The 8,355-nt window shown below is 63.0% G+C and overlaps 1 long non-coding RNA gene across 1 annotated transcript; it reads left to right on the forward strand.

Annotated features, from left to right (window-relative positions):
- The first annotated feature begins 1,791 nt into the window (after positions 1-1,791).
- On the forward strand, positions 1,792-5,329 carry LOC136392879 (uncharacterized). Its single transcript, XR_010749000.1, has 2 exons — positions 1,792-1,894; positions 4,399-5,329. It is a non-coding gene; the product is annotated as an uncharacterized lncRNA (long non-coding RNA).
- Positions 5,330-8,355: the final 3,026 nt, after the last annotated feature.

Raw genomic sequence — 8,355 nt, forward strand, 5'->3', positions numbered from 1 at the left:
GCTGTGAGCACGGAGTATGTGAACACCTGAGGGTGTTTCTGTGTGTGTGTGTGTGTGTGTGTGTGTGTGTGTGTGTGTGTGTGTGTGTGTGTGTCTGGGTCCATCTGCACGTACTACACAGGGCACACGCGTGTCAGAGCACAGCACTCCCCAGCACGCCCCGGGGTAGCACCACCACCACCACCGCCACTGCCACCGTGGGAGGGAGCTGGAGCTCACGCCGCGCCCCGGAGATCTCAGTGAGGGAGGTGGGGCCCGGAGACCTGGTCCCTGAAGGCCAGGTGTGCACAGGAGCTGGGGTAACCCAAGTGAGAAGGCCTGTGGAGCTGAAGACACAGCAGCTTCTACAGGACCCCCCCCCCCAGGCGCTGGGGGGGCCTGTGCTCTCGGCATGGCGCAGGCCTTCGTGATGAGACCGGGTCCCATAGCCAGCCCGGTCACTCACCACTCTGTCGCCCTGGGACACGCGGCGAGAGCCTCCGCGGCTCGGTTTCTCATCTGTAAAATGGGTGGATGCCCTCTCCCTCTCAGGCCAGCGGTGGAGGTTAGAAGGGAGCCCGTGCTCTGGGCAAGGTGCCTGCCACCGAGAAGCGTGTCCCCCAACAGAACCTCCACATCGTCCACAAGGGGAACGTGGCCGGGTCTGGGCCCTGTCCTCTGACTGCAGCGGGGCCGTCAGAGAGTGTCAGCTCCTCCTGGAATCCCTCCCCCACTCCTCACCCCCACCAGCCCCCAACACTCAATCTGCACAACTCAGGAGTGGACGCAGGAGGGATACTGCTCAGGCCAGTGAGTGCGCCCGGGAACAGGCCCAAGCCAGGGCCTGGGCAGCTGGGAGGTGCCCAGTTGCAGGGGACACACGGGAAACCTTGGGAACAAAACGGGGCACTGGGCCTGGCCTGGGGAGTGAGGAGGGCAGGGAGGACTTCCTGGAGGAGGAGCCAACATACCGGTGGCAGATTAGGAGAGCCGGCTACAACGGCGCTGGGCACACAGTAGGTGCTCAGTCGATGCCCGTCGAGGGAATGAGGGAACCGGTGAGGAGGAGGAGACTGAAACCCAGAGAAGGGGGGTCCCTCTGGGTCCCGGGGTGTTTCCCGTCTGCCCAGCCCCTCAGCTACACCCCTCCTGGCTGGCCCAAGGGGTTGGGCGGGTGTCCTCGGCCTGCCTGTCCAGTGAGGGCCATGTCCCCCACAGGCTGCTCCACTCCCGGTGACACAAGCGCCACCCGAGGCCCAGGGCTTGTCCCCAGAGCCCACTCTGTCCTCGGTGCCGCTGCAAAGCTGGGCAGCCCGAGATAAGCTGAGTCCCTGGATTCCTGCCCAGACTCGCGGGAGGCAGAGAAGTGTCCCCTGTTCCCCGGCCGCCTGGCTGCAGCAGGACGCATCCTGGCCAGGAAGCCCATTTGGGACGTGGAGGGGCGGGAGGAGCCGGGGGGAGGGGGAGGTGTGAGGGGGCAGCGGTCAGCAGCCAATTCCAGGGCTGCCAGGCCCTCCGCCCCTCGGGCGCCCCGCAGCTGGTGGGAGGCTCCCCGGTGGGGCTGAGCCTTGGGTACCTGTGAGCCAAAACCACTCAGAAACCACAGGCCAAATGAATCCGCTTTCTGAAATGCCCAGGGACAAGCCGAGCCACCGCAATCTCCATGCCAGCCGTCCCGCCCAGGAAAGCAGAGAGCGGCACATGGCATGGAGGGGGGGTGGGTAACATGCCCTGGCCTGCCCCCAGGTCCTCAGCAACCCCCTCCCCACCGGCTGGAGCACAGAGAGGTGCTTGGGGCACCCTCTGTGTGCCCAGCGCTGGTCCTGGCCATGGGAGGTCTGTCACGCCCACCTGCCCGCTGTCCCCAGGGGAATGACAGAGGCACTGGACATGGACCCAGCCAGGCAGCGAAGGGGTAAGGCAGGCGGGGAGGAGGGGTGACATGCCATGCCACCAAGACGGCCTCATAGGGGACAGAACTCGGGGCCACGCCGCATTCTCCCCACAGACTGGGACTCCCTCCTGGGCCCAGGCGTGGCCTCCCCTCCCTGAGCCCCAGTGTCCACGCAGCACCTCCTGTCCCTGCCCCGGAAACCACAGGGCGTGGATGGGGCGGCTCCCTCTGTGCCCCTCTTCCCTGTCGTCCCCCCCCCCGGAGCTGGGCCTCACGCCCACAGCCAGAGGTCACCTAACATGCCCAAGGTCACACAGCCCGTGGAGGGCCAGGGCCTCAAACCCAGGGTCTGCTCCTGCTCCCCAAGGCTCCCTGGCTGGGTCAGTCTCTCCGCACACAGGGAGGGAGCCGAGTCCCCTCCCCTCCCCACTCTGCATGCATTCAGGCTGAAGAGCTGATTCATACTAGGGTGGAAATGGCTGAGAAGTGGGTTGCCAGGCGAACTCGCCCTGGAAATGCGACACTGTGGACACAGGGCCCCTACAAGTCCCTGCTGAGCCAAAGGCTTGGAGTGGCAGAACGGAGAAGGGCGCAGACTGCAGGCTGGAACCCGCCGCAGAGCTCTCTGGGAGACCCTGAAGCCGCCTGCTCCCCTCCTTCTCGGACCCGCAGCGGGACGCGGCTTGACCGGCCGGCCAGCCCTGCAGCACCCGGGCAGCAAGGTCGGGTCACAGCCTCGGGCCAGAGCCCCTTCTTCTTCCAGACCCAGCTGAGAGAGGGAGGCTGAGCGTGCCCTCTGACCCCTGAGGCATCCTGGGTCGTGGGACTCCAGGAATCAGCGAGGGGCCCCAGGGGAGGGGTCCAGAGGGGAGAGGCCCCTCGGTCCTATCACCAGGCAGGCAGGAAGGCCACGGACCTCCACATAACAGGCTAATTGGGGTCTGGCGAGCACACTGCCCGACAGCAGGCCGGGCTTTCCCGCCTGGTGCTACACGCAGACGCGCCCCCGAAACCCCGTCGGAAGCAGGCCCTTCTGCCCGGGCTGCCCCAGGAAACCGCTGACCCCGGAGGCCTCTCCAGCCCGCAGGCTCCACCGCGGCGGGGGCTGCGGTCCTGGGCGGACCGTCGTCCTGGCTCTGGAGCCTGGGCCTCGCAGGGGTCCCAGCTGGACGCAGACGCAGGCTCCAGAGGCCCCAGAGACCAGCGCCGGCCACATAAACAGCGATAGGAAGCCGACTGTGCTAATCCAGGCGCTGGACGGGAAAGCCAGGCCCCCAGCAGAGCGCAGCCCGCAGGAATTGCCCAACGGGTCTGATGCAAGGGCTCTGGCCTCGGGCGCCAGCCCTCCAGCCGGCTGCCTGCCAGGGGCCGGGACTCCCCGCCTCCCCAGCGCCCAAGGTTTGAGAACAGGGGCTGCCAGGCAGGGTGGAAAGGCCAGGGGCGCCTGGGCCCCCACCTCCCACCCCCAGGACAGGAAGTGAGGGGCAGAAACAGGACCTCAGGTGGAGCTGTGGCTAAGGGACCGTTCTCGTCCCAAGACGTCCCTGGCACGTCACCGGCGTGCTCCTGGGACGCGGAAGACCAAGGGCCAGGCAGCACCTCGGACAGCCGTGCCCCCAGGGGTAGGATCCCCACCTTTTATTCTTATTTATTTTTATTAATTTATTAACAGACAGAGAGAGGGACAGATAGGGACAGACAAACAGGAAGGGAGAGAGATGAGAAGCATCAATTCTTCGATGCGGTTCCTTAGTTGTTCATTGATTGCTTTCTCATATGTGCCTTGACCAGGGGGTGGGGGCTACAGCCGAGCCAGTGACCCCTTGCTCAAGTCAGCGACCTTGGGCTCCAGCCAGCAACCAAGGGGTCATGTCTGTGATTCCGCGCTTAAGCCGGCAACCTCGGGGTTTTGATGTCCGTGTCCCAGTCCGATGCTCTATCCACTGCGCCACTGCCTGGTCAGGCATCCCCACCTGCCTACATCCCCCCCCCCCCAGCCCTGAGAGAATGGACACGCAGTCGCCAGATGGCCCTTAAACCTGCCCCAACAACTGCAGCTGTGGGCCCTCGAAGTCCCCTGAGCTCAGTGGGATTCCCAAAGGCCAGGCTCCTGGTCCGCCCTGGGCAGGCTGGCCTCCCCGCCCTGTCACACGCAGGTGGCCTGCTGTCAGGCCGCCATCGACCAGCCCTCCTAGTCTCGACCTCGGGGGGTGGGGGGGTGGGGAAGGCAAAGCTGACTCTGTCCCCCTCACTGTTATCACCAAACCTCTCCTTCTTTCCCTACAAACCTAAGTGTTCTTTGGTCCGGTCAAGCCACCATGTCCTGAGCACTTGAACATGCCAGGTGGGTGTGAGGTCCGTCTCATGCCTTGGGCCCCACCACGAAGCAGATGCGATCACCCCATTCCTACAGGTGCGAACACGGAGGCCCGAGGAGATGAAGAAAGCTCCGAGTTCTCTTCCTTTGGGCATTCATCCTCTTCAAGTCCAAGCGTCCCCACGACCACCTCCCCTCTGTCCAGCAGGATGGCACCTCTGGCCTTGGAGCTCACGCCAAGGCCAAGGGCAGCAGACCGGGAAACGGCAGACCGCCCCCGAAGCAGACCGTGGGTCAGCGAGAAGTCACAGTCCTGCGAGGATTCCGGAAGCCCACCTCTGTAGCGATGGCTCCTCCTCCGCAGTCCTCCAGCTGCAGGTAGACCCCCCGAGGAGGGCACCTCCCCTCCCCAGGGTCCCACAGTTTCACATTCACTCCCCTGGTGAGACGCCTACCATCCAGGGGTGCCGCGTCCCACCTACAACCGGTGGCACAGAGACACTGGCCCAGCGTCCAGGGTGTCAGTTGCACAGTGTCTTGGACACCCTGTTGGAGCCCCAGTTCTTGTCTATAAAAGCGGGAAGCTTTATCAAGGGGCACCCTTGCCCCTGCCTCCTGGGACCACCGGCCCTGCCTTTGCCACACTCACCCCTGCAGGGCTGGCTGGGCTGCAGCCCACACCCCTCCCAGGGGGGTTCAGGCCAAGGTATTGCCACGGGGCTCCCTTCCGAGTCCTTGGTGGGCACCCCTGTGACGTGCTGGTCTCTGGGCGCCCCCCTCCATTCCAGCCCATGATCATGGAACCCCCAGGCAGGACGCAGAACCTTCTGGAAGGCTCAGAGAGGCAACCCGCCTTGACTGAGAGCCCTGCTGTCTAGCGATGTCCATGCTCGTGGACGTGTCCAGGACCGCTGACCGGCCAGTCCGCAGCGGGACCCGTGGAATCTGCCCAGCGCCACACGGCCGGCTGGTTAAAGGTTTTATTGATGGAACACACTCGAGCGTCAGTGGTAAAAGTTCTCCTGATGTAACCCACTTCTCTCTTAATGGGTAATCGCAGACTCTCGAGTTTGTGCGTTCAAGGAGCTTCAGGACAATTTAATAGCTCATAAAATTTTATAGTCCCCGTTGAAATCAGAGTGGTAAGTCTGGCCTGCTCAGTGATACTTTGCTAAATGTCTCTCATCTACTCCCCTCCGCCCTCCGTTTATTGGAAAGTTAACATCTGCTCTGCTAGGGGGGGGGAGAAAGAAAAGAATGATCTATTTCTCCAGGAGAGAGGCAAGGGAGGCGGGCACTCCTGGCAGCATCCTCTCCTCCAGACACACAGGGTTTCCTTTAAGTCGGAAGGAGGTTCCATAAGCCAGCTGACGCCAGCCTGTGCCGCGCGCCCAGCAGGCGCCAAAGCCCCTCCGGCGGCGGCCGTGGAGAGAGAGAGAGCGGAGCCTGTTCGGGCCACGGCCACGTCCTGGGATCGGCCCGGAAACTGGTGGAGCCCGTCAACAGTCACAACCTGGCGATCTATAAAACACCCACTGTGCGCATGGTCCCCGGGGGGAGGGGGGCAGGGGCGGCTGCCGCAAGAACGAGGACACGAGGTCACCGCCAGCGAGGAGCTTGTCCTCGGAAGCAAAGCTGTCACCGAGCTCCGTGCCCAGGCAGACGGGTCAGGAGGGGAAAGGGGGGAAGCCCCTCTGAGGGCTTCCCGGAGGAGGCGGAGATCGGCTGGGGCTCCACCGGGGAGGAGTGGATGCAGGGACTGGGTCCTGGCTGCACAGGTGACGTGTCACCTGACCTGTGGGAGTCACGTCAGTGCCTCCATCGCAGTGAGGGGTGAGGGACACAAAGCCTGTGGGATGCTGGCCAGTAGCCACGCCATCCAAGAGAAGGACATTCAGGAAAACTTGGGGGGGGGGGGAGTTCCTCAAACACAGTTAAACGCAGAATCGCCCCCAAGACCCAGCAATCCTGCTCCTCTGCACGTGCTCTGAAGAGAGGCAGACGGGGCACCAGCCAGCGCTGGCGTACCACGTACACCGCGGCGCCCTTCGCCTCAGCCAAGCGGTCGGGACCAGCCCCGGTGCGTGCCCGTCTGCCGACCGTGGACGGACAGAGTGTGGCCCGCGCACACGGCGGAGCATCCCTCAGCCCCGGAAAGGACCGGAGCACCAACCCACGGGCTACCACCCGGCGGGGCCTCCTCCGGCCATCAGGGGATGTGGAAGAAGCCAGCCAGACATGAACGGTCACGTCCCGTCCGATCCCATTTCTGCGAACTGAGCAGAAGCGAGTCCTTAGAGACCGGTCGTAGCTGGGTGGTTGCCAGGGTGGGGTGGGGGGTAGGAGGGTGGGGGAACAGGGTTTCCTTTGGGGTGATGAAACGCTTCTGGAACCAGACGAGGCAGTGGTTGCACAAGACCGTGAATGCGCTTAGTGTGCTGAATTATCCACTCCAAGGACAGGGTAGATTTGTGCTATGTGAATTTCACACCCGTTAAAAAAATTTTCTTTTTTATTAGAAGGAAATTGATGTGGATAAACTGCGTGTACAGGACACACTCATGGGGGCCAGACCCCAGACACTGTGCCTCCTTTAACCCTCCAGCCCGGGGACAGTGAGCGGCTGGGTATCCATCCCCCATCTGACCCCGGAAGCTTGGAGCCCGGCCGGCCGATCGGTCAGTGCCCCGCAGAGCCTGGACGTGGCCGGCAGGGGAGAGGGGGCCCAGGTTGGCTACTGGAAGGGCGAAGTTAAATCAGAGAGAATGAGAAGCTCACAGGCTCACTGCCCCAAACTCGGTGCCCCAGGAGGGCTCAGCAGTGGAACCGGCAGGGGTCAGGGCAGAGCCTCCACTTCCCCGAGCCCCTTCCCTCCCCTGGCCTGGCCTGGCCTGGCCAGCTTTCTCCCATGTGTCCCATTCTTAGTCACCCCCGGTGGGAGGGGGCCCAGGCAGCGGGTCTCTGCACTGTGTCCTCCCTCAGGGCAGCCACGCTCACAGGGTAAGGCTACCTGTCCAGAGAGGAGGCCTGTCCTGGGTGGCAGCCACAGAGGAGGCCCCCAGCCTCTCCCACTGGCCGGCTCTTGTCCACCAGGGAACAGGATCAAGTACAGGAGGCCATGGGACCCTTGTCTCCTCCACATGGAAGCACCAAGCCTGATGAGGCAACAGGCCTCAGGGCTAGTGAACCAAGTGGACACTCGGTGGGCTAGGCTCCACAGGATGGACGCCCCGGGCCCAGCGGGGTTCCCAGGCTCGGGAGAGTGCATTGCTGTGGGGGCTCGAGGTCAACCTCGGACCAGCCCGGGGTAGGGGGGAGCCGCCTGGTATTTGAAACCTCAGCTGACTGGGAAGTAGCATGTGTGTCAAGAAATCTGCAACTCTTCACACTCCTAAGTGCTCTACCGGTAATAGGGACCTCGTGAATGCAGGCAGGTGTCACAGAAAAGTGTGTGGGAGGCCCTGGCCGGGTAGCTAAGCTGTTAGAGCATCGTCCTGACCTGCCAAGGTTGCGGGTTCGATCCCCAGTCAGGGCAAATACAAGAATCCACCAATGGCCCTGGCCGGTTGGCTCAGTGGTAGAGCGTCGGCCTGGCGTGCAGAAGTCCCGGGTTCAATTCCCGGCCAGGGCACACAGGAGAGGCGCCCATCTGCTTCTCCACCCCTCCCCTTCTCCTTCCTCTCTGTCTCTTTCTTCCCCTCCCGCAGCTGAGGCTCCGTTGGAGCAAAGGATGGCCCGGGCGCTGGGGATGGCTCCGTGGCCTCTGCCCCAGGCGCTAGAATGGCTCTGGTCGTGGCAGAGTGATGCCCCTGGATGAGCAGAGCATCGCCTCCTGGTGGGCGTGCCGGGTGGATCCCAGTAGGGTGCATGCGGGAGTCTGTCTGACTGCCTCCCCGTTTCCAGCTTCAGAAAAATAAAAAAAAAAAAAAAAAAAAAAAAAGAATCCACCAATGACAGCGTGAATAAGTGGAACAACAAACTGATGTTTCTATCTCTCTCTCCCTTTCCTTCTCTCTAAAAAAAAATAAATCAATAAATAAAAGAAAAATGCGTGTGAACCCTTCCCACTTGGAGAGTACCTGGGTGGGGCTGCCGTCTTCTCCAAGGAGCGGGTTCTGCTGGCTCTGATGCCCACACGCCCGACGGGAACTGGCCCCGGGCACAC

The sequence above is a fragment of the Saccopteryx leptura genome, chromosome 2, assembly GCF_036850995.1.
Source record: "Saccopteryx leptura isolate mSacLep1 chromosome 2, mSacLep1_pri_phased_curated, whole genome shotgun sequence".
NCBI classification, from domain to species: Eukaryota; Metazoa; Chordata; class Mammalia; order Chiroptera; family Emballonuridae; genus Saccopteryx; species Saccopteryx leptura.